Consider the following 14,050-nt stretch of genomic DNA (forward strand, 5'->3'; position numbering starts at 1 on the left):
TCCAGTTCACCAAAGGCAAACTCTGGGGGAAACGAGGTGGAAAAGTCTGATAATCAACTACCTGGACACCCTGAACTGATAGCACAGGAAGTAACAAAACAGATGAATGAGGCTCTAGAAAAATTCAAAACAGAAATAATTTCCCAGGTAACTACAGAGGTGGTGAGCAGAATGAAAGACATGATTAGAAACTCTAGAATGAAAACAGATTAAAAAAAAAAATAGTGAGTTCAGGACCATGATGGAAACCATGAATTCCCAACATAGAAAAGGAATGGAAACCATGAAATAGATTCAAACAGATATCCAGGAGATTAAAAACTCTATTGAAAGTATACACAGCAGACTGAGCCAATCTGAAGACAGAATATCAGATGTAGAAGACAGGATGGTGGTCAGTGACCATGAAAAGAGAGATCTCTTAAAACTAGTAAGGGACCATGAAAAATCAACCCAACAGCTCCTAGATGATGCAAAGAAGAATAATATAAGACTGATAGGAGTCCACAAAAAAGCAGGAGAAAGTACAAATGACATAAAAAAACTGTTCACAGAATTAATGACAGAAAACTTCCCAAACAGAGAGAAAGAATTTGACATACAGATAAGTGAGGCATATAGGACTCCAACTAGCCATGATCAAAAAAAATCTACACCTAAACATATAATAATCAAGATCCTGGAAACCCAACAGAAGAACAAAATACTACAAGCAGTTAGAGAAAAGAAACAAATCACATGCAAAGGAAAGCCCATCAGAATCACAGCAGACTTTTCAACACAAACCCTCAAATCAAGGAGAGCCTGGGGTGAGATATTTCAAGCCCTAAAAGAAAACAACCTCCAACCTAGACTGACATATCCTGCAAAACTATCTTTCAAAATTGATGGGGAAATAAGATATTTCCATGACAAAGAACACCTGAGAAACTTCATGAATACCAAACCGGCATTCCAAACAATTCTAAAAAATATCCTAGAAAAAGACTATGAAGGTCATAATTCCATGAGGCCCAACAGAGCAAATCCATCAGGCAAGGCAAGAAATTAAAAGGAGAGGGGGGAAAAAATAAAAAAGAGCCAACAACAGGAAAGCAGCATGACAATGATAAGTCAATACCTATCAGTTATAACCATCAATGTTAATGGGCTCAAAACTAATAGAAGGAAATAAATAATAAAGAGTAGAGTTAAAATTAATGAAATAGAGGCTAAAAGAACAATACAAAGAATCACTGAAATAAAAAAGAATCAATGAAATAAACAGTTGGTTTTTTGAAAAGATAAACAAGATTGCTATTTATAATTGATTAGAGCTCAGACACTATGTGGTTAGATGATAACCTATAGATTTTCTTCCAGTTGAGCTGCAAATATCTTCTATACTATAGAAAAGAAAACCCAAAAATTATAGTTTCATTGACTAGCATGATGTTAACCAGGGTTACCCTCATTTGTATCTAACCTGGCAATAAACTCTTTTTGGGGGGGGGGGGGCAATGGTACTGGAGATTGAACCTAGGACCTTCACAATGAGTTACATCCCCAGCCAGCCCTTTCCTTATTTTTTGTTTTGAGACAGTCTCACTAAATTGCCCAAGGTGAACTCAAACTTGCTGTCCTCTTGCCTCAGCTGCCCAGAAGGATGGGATCACCAGTATGCACCACCATGCCCAGTGTCAAATTTAGTGGCTTAATTTAAAATAATCTTGCCACCAGCTTTACTACCTTGCAGATTCCCTTGTTAACAAGTTTAATAAATCATTGTATTCATTCTATATTTGTATTAGGAGTATATATTTAATTTTTAAAATTTTATTCTTTGATGTCTCTTTCCCTCCCCTCTTCTCAACCACTACACCAGTGAATGGTAGGGCAATAAAATTCCTGATTGTGTAGCACAGATCAGAGTGGCTGCAATAAACAAATGGTCTTGTACTTTACTGCCAGAAGTAGTAAATGAAGTACTAAGTGAAATGTATTCTCCTTCAAGCTCTCTACACTCTAATAACTATACCTCAAGTGAATGCTTTCTGCAGGCCAACTTGTTCTGTTACCCGAAGGTCTATTTTGCAGATTTAAATTCTATTACCTACATGAGGAGGGAGAGTTGCTCATGACTTCTTCATCCATTCAACTGTAATTTACTGAGGGTGTACTGTTTCCCAGGTGCTATTTTGACTGCCAGGTGTGCAGCAGTTAATGTAACAGACCAAGTCCCTGCACTCATGGATCTTACATTCCAGTGGGAAGACAATCAATAAATAAGTAAATATAAATAATTCCAGATAGCCTTAAGTATGATGGACAAAATACGGGAGATAAAGCCTATTAGGTGTGGGAAAGGTGCTATTTTATAAAAAGTAGTCATGGAAGGCCACATCCAGATGGTGACATTTGAATGGTGATCTGATAAACTGAAGATTTGTCCAGGGACATGGGATAGTAGATGCCAAAGCTCTGAAGAAGAGGATGTGGTGGTGGACTGAGGAGATGGAGAGCCTTAAAAGACTTTAAAAGTCACAGTAATAACTGTGGGTTTTACTATACTGACTGGAGAATTTTGAGCAGCGAAGAAACCTGAGGGTTTTTTTTGACACTGACTGCTATGTTGAGAACAAATTGCAGGGGATAAAAGTAGAGGCAAGCTGAGCAGCCATGAGGTTAGGGACCATGACCTCAGTGACGATGATGGCAGTTTTTACCCTAGGATGCTAACCACAGAGGACAGACTCTAGATATATTTTGGATATGGATTCCTAATGGGTGGAAGAGAAAGGCAGGTACCAAGAATAACTTGAGTTGAGAAAACAAAAGGTTGTAAGTGTTACTTAATGAGATTACAAGCCTCCAGGAGAATTTGGTAGTCGCATCCAAATTTCATCTTTAGACAGATTTAGTTTGAGATACCTGTTAGGCATCCAAATAAAAATTCCTGGAGTCTACAGTTTAGAGGATATGTCCAAGCTGAAACAAAAGTGTGGGTCTCATTTCAAATGTAAGTACTTAAAACCGGGGCAACACAGGAAATAAGAAAATGAGTGTAGATGGAGACATTGAAAAGATGAGTTCCAAGGCATTCAATTCAAAGGCATAGCATATGAGGATACTAAAGAAAGTTATGAAGCAGTAGTAGGAGAAAAATAGTAGGAGCACTATCCTGGAAGTCAAGAATGGTACAGGTATTGAAGAAGATACTTTTAATTCAATCTTCATGTACTATGCAATAACCAAAAGGTGAAAATGATCCAACTACCCATCAACTGATAAATAGGCAGACAATATGTGGTATATACAATGGAATAGTCTTCAACCTCAAAAATGAAGGAAATTCTGACATGTTTCACCATGAATGAAACTCAAAGACATTAAATGAAGTGAAATAAGCCAGACATAAAACAACAAGTAATTCCACTTTTATGTGATACCTCTAACAGGCAAATTTACAAATACAGAAAGTAGAATGGTGGTTGCTAGGGGATAGGGTAGTGGGAATAGGAAGTTATTAATAGGTATAATGGTTTCTTTTGAAAACATAAAAAAGCTTTAGAAATGAACAATGGTGAAGATTGCATAACATGCAAGTGTTCTTAATACCACTGAACTGCTTCCTTAAAAATGGTGAGAATGTTCTGTTTCTGTTATTTTTCTTATGTTTTATTTGAGGTTGGGGAGGTACAGGATCTTGCTATTAGCCTAGGCTGGCCTTGAATTCACTATGTAGCCCAGGCTGGCCTCAAACTCACAGTGATTCTCCGGCATCAGCCTCCTGAGTGCTGGGATTACAGACAAGCACCACCATGCCCAGTATTGCATGTTACTTATATTTATCATAGTTAAAATAAACATCTGTACATACCAGTAAGTTATGGTCAGTTTTGCCATTACAGGCGATAAGTCAATATATCAGTATTGCTGCATTAAAAAGCACTCCAAACTATAGAGATTTAAAGCACTTATTGCTCATGGTTCTTTAGGTCAGCAGTTCCAGCTGGGCTCAGGTAGGCAGAACCTCTACAAGTCTTGCTTGGAGTAACTTATGCAGTTACAGTCAGCCAGAGGTTGGCTGGGAGCTGGTTGTCAGCTCATGGCCCTGTTCACTGGTCTGTGGTTATGTGGGCAGCTGCATTAGGGTTCTCCATCGCATGATCTCTCCAACAGCCCAGACCCCTTTTCTGGGCAACTAGTTCCAAAAGAGCAAGAACCAAGCCACAAATACTGATCAAGCCTCTGCTTGCTTTAGACTTGCTGATGTCCCATTAGTTAAATCCCATGGCCAAATCCAGAGTTGATGTGGGAGGGAACATCACAAGGTACAGATCTAGAGAGACATGAATCTTCTTCTAGGGCAGGAAATGTAGTAGTCAAATAAAAGGCAGGTTGAGAACCGGTTGGTCCTTCAACCGGTTCTGATTTGACTGATGACCTTGACAAGTTCTGCTGCAGAACACTGGGCAAGAAGGAACAACTGGAGAGTATTAAAAAGGAGGAGGGAGAGAGGTATAGGAGACCATGAGAATGGAGAATTCAAAGGTTCTCTGGTGAAGACAGCAAAGAAATGGTACGTGGAGGGAGACACAAAGTAAAGAGAAGGTTGTTTCACTGTTGTAAATGAGAGATATTGTGACATATTTCAAGGAATGACCCATCAGATTGGAAACATACACGGGACCATTATTTCTATATGACTTCCGCAAGACAACTGTTCACATTTGCTTTAAATTTTTTTTACAGGACAAAATTATTTTACCAAGCTTAAGGTTTGGAACTTTAAAGATTCCACCAAGTACATGTCAAAACTGGTTTAAAATCACTTCATAAAGAAATTTTTAACTTTGTTCATAGGTGCCTTTTTATCCAGGTCACTTAATTTTTGTAATTTTGCGATTGGATGTCCATTCTTCCCCTGCTGATATGGATTCCAAAGCATTCAGGATCTTCTAGTGGGAAATTTAAGACACAAACATTGCAATCTCTCATCAGAGAATTGTTCTTAGTAGAGCTAGACTGGGAGCAATGGTATTCAGAGAAAACTCTCCAACAAATAAGCTTCTATTCACTCCTTCAAAATCACTAAATCCCCTCCTTAGATCAAATTGGAACATCTAAGGAGAAAATGCTAGGTTTCACCCCTATTTCACTCTAGTCATCTCCACAGAGCTACATTTTGATGGCTTTCTACTCCTAAGAAACAACCGTGGTCAATAGTTAAATGTGTGGAATAAATAAATAAATAAATATAGTTAAATGTGTGATGAGAATTTTGGGTGACTTTTATCCCACTCCATGAGTAAAATAATTTTTCCCAAACAAGAAAATGAGTTTCCAATCCAACAGGTTAGAGTTTAAGTGGTCACTTTCACTTTGATAAGAAAATTGGCTGAACAAACTGAAAAATCAATAACTCTTAGATCTATCCGAAACTGAGACTGCAGGGCAAGCTATCAGAGAGAGAGAGAGAGAGAGAGAGAGAGAGAGAGAGAGAGAGAGAGAGAGAGAGAGAGAGAGAAAGAGAGAGAGAAAGAAAGAGAAAGAGAGAGGGAGAGAGAGAGGGAAAACAAGAAAATACACCAGGGCTTACTGGCCACAGTAGCCCACCATTGAAGCCAGTATGGTAGGAGCAGTATAGGCCCCTTTTGAGTTAACTTTCTCCTTCCAGGGGTGGGTTAGCAAAGCCCCCAAGCAAAGTATTACCAACAGGTGCTCCACGAGGTTGTCAGGGTACAGAACACTAAAAAAAAATTCCCTTTATGTTTCTGGCAATGGGAGAGGGACAAATAGCTATTCGGGAAGAAGCCAAACACATTCTGTTCTTAACAAAAGCCTGCATTCAAGACAAACTATTTCATCACACCCTAACTAACTTAGGTGTATGAGAGCCTACCAGAACTGGAAGAAGGGAAATACTCAATCTAGACCCCTCTTTCTGTCTCATTGAAGGGGGAAGAAAGAGAAAACTGAGACGGTCATAGGCCAAGGATGGAGGCTACTAAAAGACTAAGATGTAACCACAGGATCATAGAATGTTTCCCCTCCCTCCAAATCTTAACACTGCATCAATCAGGATCCCATCTAACGTCAGGGAGCTACAGCAAAAAGAAAAATACTGATTTGTGTAAATTATTACTTAGCCCTATTCTTAGCATTTCTGTGGTAACATTAAGTGCCACACCCTTGCTATAGCCTCAAGGAAGGCAGGGTGCCTCTGCCCCTTGCTGTGAGCTTGGTCCCGTGACTGTTTTTAGCAAATGGGATCTGAATAAATAAGGGAAGCCTTGCACTGTGTTTGTGTTCCACTAGTTTACCAAGAGAAAAGTTTCCTTCGACCTGGAACCCAAAGCAGATGCACCTGAGCATTCCTAAGGCTGCTAAGATCAGCTGGACAACAGTGAACAGGCAGGCCAGCAAGCAGGAAAATAAACACCTATTTTACAGGACATGAAGTTTGGTGTGGTTTGTTATATGGCAAACCAGTGGTTGGTTTAACTAATAGGGAAATGGGTAAGCAGAAATGGGCTGGCACTGTAACAAAGACCTCAAGGTATGTTTGGGACTGGGTAGCAAGTCACACCCAAAGTATTATGAGAATCTGGAAAGCGATACCTGGGTTAGGTAGCAATAGAACATTTGGTAAGATTGCCACTTGCGATTACTTGAAAGACAGATATTGTTCCTAATGAAATGGTTTTGTTGTGTTTTTCTTTTTTTTTTGAGAAGCAGCTGAGCTTTGGGTCTGATCAGTACTGCTCTGGGCAGCAAAGACAAAGACCCCCTAACTTGCAGCACTTTTTATTCAGTACATGGGGAAACAGATGTAAGAAGTGAAAAGCAGAGTTCAGTACTTCACATTGGGATAAACAAGGTGTAAAAAGACTGGGAGGCAGTGGAAATCTAAGAACAATGAGGAACTATGCAGATGAAGATTTGGTTCCTCCCTGCGGTCTCCCGCAGGTGTGGTCTTGTCCTGGAGCATCACGGCATCCGGGGATCACGGAGGTCTCAGTTGTGACCCGAGGCCAAAATGCAGTTATGTCTGGAATGTCCTAGCTGGGCTGTAGGCAGGAGAACTAGGCCTACTCAAACGGTTTTTCCCTATAATTATGTAGCATTGCTCCCAACATATCTCCCTTTCTTTTTGTTTTATGTGAAGGTGTTTTTAGGAAAAGTGAGCACACCCAACAATAGCTTGATCCTATATATTGTGTGGATCTATAGTGTGTAGGACTGGCTTAGCTGTCTATAATAAGCATAATTTCTATTAATTGGGGCTGTAAAAGGATGAAAAATCGAATGATTTTTTTTTTAAATGTTGGCTAAAAAAACTTAAAACATTTGTTGAACTCAAATAACTATTGTCTTTAGTTATACCTCTCTACTGGATGTTCAAGACCAAGTTACGGTGAGACCTACATTAAATAAAGTCAATCTCTTGCTATCTAACAAGGTCAATTAAGTCTCCACAGCCACTGTCTTGGAACCATGCATAGAGCCTCTTAGCTCCTCTGTCACTGTCAGCCATCAGGATATGTCACGGCCTTGCCTGACCATGTTGCCTTCTGAGAAAGCATGGGAGATTTTTTCCTCCAGGTGACATTCCTTTGGCACACTTTTTGTTGGATCATAACATTTTGGTGGTCAACAACCTCCCTGCTCAGGAGGTTGGGTGACTCACCAAAAATGCAGGATCTTGGAGATGGTTCCCTCATGTCCTGGATCTTTTTGCTATTGTTGTTGACCTTGGAGGGCCAGGGCCAAAATATTGGCTGCCTTCTTAGCCCAGATACCTCTTCAGTTTTGGTCTCTAAACTTTGGTTGTTGAACACCCAGAAGAGAAGATCAATAACATTAGCATTGTAAGAGGAGGAGTAAACTCAACTATTATAATTTTACCTGGATATTAAGCATTTTGGAATAAAAATATAGTTTAAAAACTGTTATCATTGCCAATCATGTTTGTTCTTGTGGTTGAATCCCTGAGTAGCTATCTTTTTATAGGGTGTCATCTAAGAAAAATATATCAGCCTACAAGTGTGCCTATTATCATAGGTGGCTGGAGCATAAGAGCAGGGCAAATATCTGAATCAAAAGGTTATTACCATAAACAATGTTAGAAGACCCATACAATTAGAGGGCATGAATACATTTTTGTACACCAGAAAAGGAGCAGTAATATTACAGTTATATAAAACATTATGTTCTTCAATGTAGTTTGGTACCAAAAACATCTTTCTAATAACACTTTTTTGTTTATACCACAGAAATTAATCTTTTGAAGATGACTAATGTAGACATATCACAATAACATATTCAGAACTTAACCAATGTGTAAACATTTTATAATAACATATTTAGCACTTAAACGTCAATCATTACCAATGTAATCCATTTATAATAACATATTTAGAATTTAAATTTCAATGATAACCAATGTAATCAATTTATAATAACATATTGAGACAATGTTTGTTGTGGTGTGTCTCCCATAAGATTATGAAAATTACTAGGGGGTCCCTTTAGTGAATTAAGACCAGAATAATTATTTTCTGGGTGGCCACTTCTTTATTCACCAAAGGGAGTACCCACAGTCTCTATTTACTTTGACAAACAAAAAATATGAATATATATATCTTCTTATTTTACAACTGATTATTGCAATTTGATTAATTGCATGTAGATGACAATACACATTACTTTTATAAAATAAATCTCGGTGGCACTTTGATCAATTAGCAACCTGGGAAGGAGGGCATGCCTTTAATAACATTTATCTGTAAGCCAATTTAATAATAGGTGAATATCTTTTAAGAGAAAAAAAAAATTTTTTTTCAAAAGGTGAAAAGGAAAAGAGAAAAGAAAAAAATTGAGCTCAACTGTACAAACACAGACAACAGACAAACATATAAGACAATTTATAAAATTAGAGTGCACTCAAATATATTTGGCCAAATTGAATTATAATATCCTTTTTATGATTATTAGATTTATAATTGTATGACTGGTCAAAAACTTTGGTATAGTCAATTAACAGAGCTCTCTTGAAATTAGAATCAGAAGGAATGAAAGCGCTTTTATACCTGTAAACATAAAAAGAACATTTTCAAGTTGTCCCCCACCTTTATAAATTTTTTACCATAAATCTATAATTATTATTCCTCTGGGAGCATCATCTCAGTCCTGGACCTCGCTGTGGATTTGTTGGTTGTTGCTGGTCAGGTGGGTCACTCAGGTGCTGCTGGCTCATGGCTCTCAGTGGGGTGCTATCCCTGGTCTTTGGGATGTTGGTGGTTCCACCAGTGTGACCCGCAGTCTCACATTCCAGGAGGGCAGCCACAAGGTTTTTTCATTATCTGTTAGGACACAGACAAGACCTCTCCCCCAAGTTATTAAGGCAGGAGCAATTTTTTGACATTATGGCCTTTTGTAATCTTAAAAAACAAGTTTAATAATTTAGGTTCTAAGGTAGAGCAGACCATAGCTCCTTCCAGTCTTTGAGTCAACCAAACTGCATAAGAGGAACCACTTAAAATATTAAGAGGTTGGGGAGGGAAGTTTTCAATCACAAATAAAATGGCTAGCGACTCTGACCTCTGAGCAGAGCGGACTAAGGCCCAAGTGGGGAGCGTTTGCGGGGAGAGACGATCACCCCTTTGCCAAGCCTCACGGAGAACGGTACCTACACATTCCCATTCTATTAAGTTAGTTGTCCCTTCCTGGGGAAAAGATGGGACATACATTTGTATGTCTTTTAACAAATCTATTGCAGCATCCTTAGGTACTGGGTACATAGCTTGCTTTAACAGCGACTTAAGTAATTTGGCAAAGTTACGCTGCTCCGATGACAGAGACTGACCCATAGTTGTAACTCAGCAAAGATAGAAAATTATCCCCAGCTGGACACTCTTACCATCAGTGTCCCTCGTCCGAGTCCAGAAATCGTCCTGGGAGATCCGTGTGTTGTCTCTTTTACTCCGAGTTTGTCTCACAGGCGAGTTCACTTGTGGATCCGATTCACGTCCACATTGGGCACCAAATGTAGGGAACAGGGGAAGGGGACATTACCAGAACCTCTGCAGTAAGTCCTAGTCTCCTGCGAGCCATGGCAGCACAGGGCGAATTACAGGAAAGGTAGACAAATGAGAAGAAGCTGAGCTTTGGGTCTGATCAGTGCTGCTCTGGGCAGCAAAGACCGCTAATGAAATGGTTTTGAGGCAGGCTGTTGATTGTGAACTAGCTGCCACTAGCTCCATCTGGTAGAGTACTAGGGCAAGGAGGGTGCTGAGGAAAGAACTGGCTGGTTTGTGAGCAAACTTAGAGGCAGTGTGGAGACCAGAGAACTTGCAGAGTTGGAAAAATGAATCTATGTCTCATCAAATTGTATTTGTGAGTAAAACACAGCTCAAGAAAAGATTAATTCATTGCCTCAAGATAAAGACCAAATCAAAAGAGTGCCCACTGGAGGTCTTGGAAGAACCAAGGTACCATAGAGTACAACCTTTTGGCTACACAAAAGACCTGCTAAGTGCCAGGCATGGTGATGCATCCCTGTAATCATAGCACTTGGGAGGCTGTGACAGGAGGATGGAAAGCTCAAGCCCAGCCTAGGCAATTTAATGAGTTCAAAGCCAGCCTAAGCTACATAGCAAGACCCTGTCTCAAAAAAACAAAACAAAAAAAGAGCTGCTGGGAATTTTAAAATCTTTGTCTCAGAAGCATAAAGTGACTAAGATGTCCTTAGCTGGGTTAAGAAAGTGATAACTCGGGCCGGGGATTTAGCTCAGTGGTTCCGGTGCCTGCCTCAAAAGCACAAGGTGCAAGGTCCTGAGTTCGATCCCTGGTACCAAAAAAAAAAAGAAAGTGATAACTTCAGAAAAGTAGATGTGGCGTGGGGCAAATGAAACAGAAAACTTGCAGTTTTTAAGAGAACTATAGTGGCAAAAAGTACCCCATAAAACTGGATTAAAAAAATCGACTGATTGTTTTCAAGATGTAAAAGGTTTTGCAGGCTTGCAAGTTTTGAACTCAGAAGATAGGCTGAGAAAGCTGTTCCACCAACAAGAGGGGCCTATTCCCCACCACCTTCCTCTGAGGAGTCCAAAGAGAGCGATAGAAAGTGAAGGACCGCCAGAGTGCAAAGATGAAGTGCTGAAGAACAATGCACTTTGGAGTCAATCCTGGGAGAAGACCCACCCAAGGCCCAATCGGGGGACATTCTCTACTCCCAGAACAGGGAGCTAAGACAACATTTGTTCCATGCGCTTTCAAAATTGCTATAAATATGACTGCTCAACCTCCTAGTCTTCCCCCTTTCCAAATGGAAGGATTTATTGTGGTTGTCCTCACACTGTCACACCATTCTGTATAGGGTGGGAAAGAGGTAGCTTGTCTGGCGAAGCCCGACCAACCTCCAATGCTGCTTGACAAAGTTCCAGCTGGGGGAAAAGGAGGGTGGAACACATCGCACCCTCAGGTTTTATTTTTTTCTTGCCCTAATGTTTACAATTGTTACTCTGGTCACAGGAATCATTGTATTTGTGACTAACAACATATTCTCCATGAGGCAAATTGGCAATGATGTATTGAAATCTGATCTGGCTCAAAAGTCCCAAATTCCTGTTTCTCTCAGTTCTATTGTCACACCCACTTCTAAAGAAACCCCTCCTAAAACCCCCTCTGTTTTCCTGCTACTGTAACTCCTTTCTTCTATTGATGACTTTCTTTTTACTAAAGGGGTCTTATAAAGAGATTGAAAGGACAGATTTTAGATGTAAAACACAGTGGGAAATGGGAAGTAGAAAGAAAGTTAAGACAGATAAATACACTAAGGAGGCAAGTTACTCAGTTTTTCTCAAAGTACTGTAAACATTTCCTGCTCATGGACCATGAACCCAAATAACATTTAAGCAAGATGAATAGAGGTATAGAAAAAATAGAGAGCTAATAGCAAACTATATTAACCATTGTGCAGTTTCTCAAGGGCCAGCTGACGACCACAAGTTTGACATTTAATTAACTAAATCTTGCTTGTATCCCCGCCGATACAGAGATTTTGATTAAGTTACTTTCTGTTCTGCTTAGGTGTGGGTAAATAAGGGGACAATGGTAATTTTTAAATGTATTCATGATGTTCAATGAAGTGAATCAGCTTAGGAAAAATATACTTTGTTTAGTAAAAAATAACCTTTATTTCTATAGAAATTGCTAAGGCAACCTAAAATGTAACCATATTCCGCCCAATGCCTCCCAGCTATTGGTTAAAGATATAAAAATAAATCAGACCCTGAGACTTCTCGGAGGGAACCTGCACATTGCTTGCGAAGGTTCTTTTCTCACTCGCCGGCCCGAGACCTCTCCCCTTCCTACCCTGCATCGACTGCAGCTGGTCTGCGGCACTTGTCTTCTCAGTTAGGTCTCCAATCAAGCAAACTGGATAAAAGTCATGAAAATCTGAACCTTAACATGATGCTGTGAGTAGATGAGACTTGGGGAATCCTGGAATGGATATAAGTGCATTTGGTATGAAAGGGGCTCATAAATAATGTTGTCCATTGAATTATTGCTCCTAATTCTTCACTCCCTTATAGGAGAATTATACTTTGACCTGGCCTCATGGTAGGAAGAACTTGTTTTGGCCAAAGGGACATTAGTAGACATAACATAGGCAGAGGATTGACATGTGCTTACTCAGTGGATTTGCCTTCTATGCTCCAGTGATCTGCATGGCAGGGGGGCCTTGCTCTGGGCAACTAATCCTTCAGTCTAGTCCCATCCTCCAAACCCAGTGGTTTATAACAACAAGCACTTATTTTCATGTTCTTTGAGTTGACTATAGATGTGATGATTGAGGCTGGGCTCTATTGGCAGCTCTGCTTGAGCAATGAGCTGTTTGGGCTGTGAGTTGAACTAAGGTCCTCTCCATATTCTCCCATCTGGAGACCAGTGTGAAACAGCAACTCCCCGGGAGAAAGCTGTCAGTGCCAATCACTGGCTCATCAGAGGCAAGCTTCCCATGCAAGCACAGGTAATTCTCCACTCACGGTATCACATGCAGCAAAAGTTGACTACTACACTATGTATTTGAATTTGAGGATGCTTTTCACAAATGATGTTCTTGGGCACATTCTCTATCATATCATTCAATGTTCCTTTTAAAGAGATATGTAAGAAATGTATTCTAGCCTTCACTGCTAGGAAAGACCTATCCACTGAAGAGCCAGTTTCTCTTTTCCTTTTGAATAAAGAGATGTTTTTGTAGAAAAAGAAAGGAATATGTACACACAAAAGACATGTGAGGGGGCCGGGGATGTAGCTCAGTGGCACTGCGCCTGCCTTGCCAGCACAAGGTCCTGAGTTTGATCCCCGGTACCAAAGAGCAAAACAAAACAAACAACAACAAAAAAGACATGTGAGGAAATTACTTAGAAGATTATAGTATTACTAAGAAACCAAGAAAACCTTGAACTACAATAGATCCTAAATAACTACAATTGACAAGAAACCATGCTTTATCAGGAATGAAAGAAAAAAGCAGAGATATTTAGAGGAAAACTGAAATGATAGAACGGCCATTTTAAAATATTGACAAGGCTTTTATGTTACATTTGTTTTATGCTGTCTCACAAATGGAGTTTAGGACCAAAAAATCAACATTTGAGAAGAGTGGGAAAAGCTGTAAACATAATATACACTGAGAGATAAGAAGAACCAATATGTATAAGCTACACTGCACTCAACCCCAGAGATGTAAAAGAAAACGAGGTTTTAATGTGTCACAAAATAAATCAGGCACACAGACTTAAATAATGTATGGCCTCTCTTACATGAGAAACTCAAAGTATAAATAATTTAAGAAACATAATAAAAGATAGGTCATAGTGATACAGGGATGATATAGGAGATGAAATAGGACCTCCAAATGATATAAGGGAAATATTGTAATTCCTAACCTGTCAGATGTCTGATATGCTGAGTTTGTGTTCTCTAAAATCAAAGAATGAATTCAAGGAACAACAGAGGTTAAGAGTAAGACGTGTAGGGGCCAGGGATTTAGCTC

The sequence above is a fragment of the Heterocephalus glaber genome, unplaced genomic scaffold, assembly GCF_053883595.1.
Source record: "Heterocephalus glaber isolate CG9 unplaced genomic scaffold, H.glaber_assembly_v1.0 deba00000738, whole genome shotgun sequence".
NCBI classification, from domain to species: Eukaryota; Metazoa; Chordata; class Mammalia; order Rodentia; family Bathyergidae; genus Heterocephalus; species Heterocephalus glaber.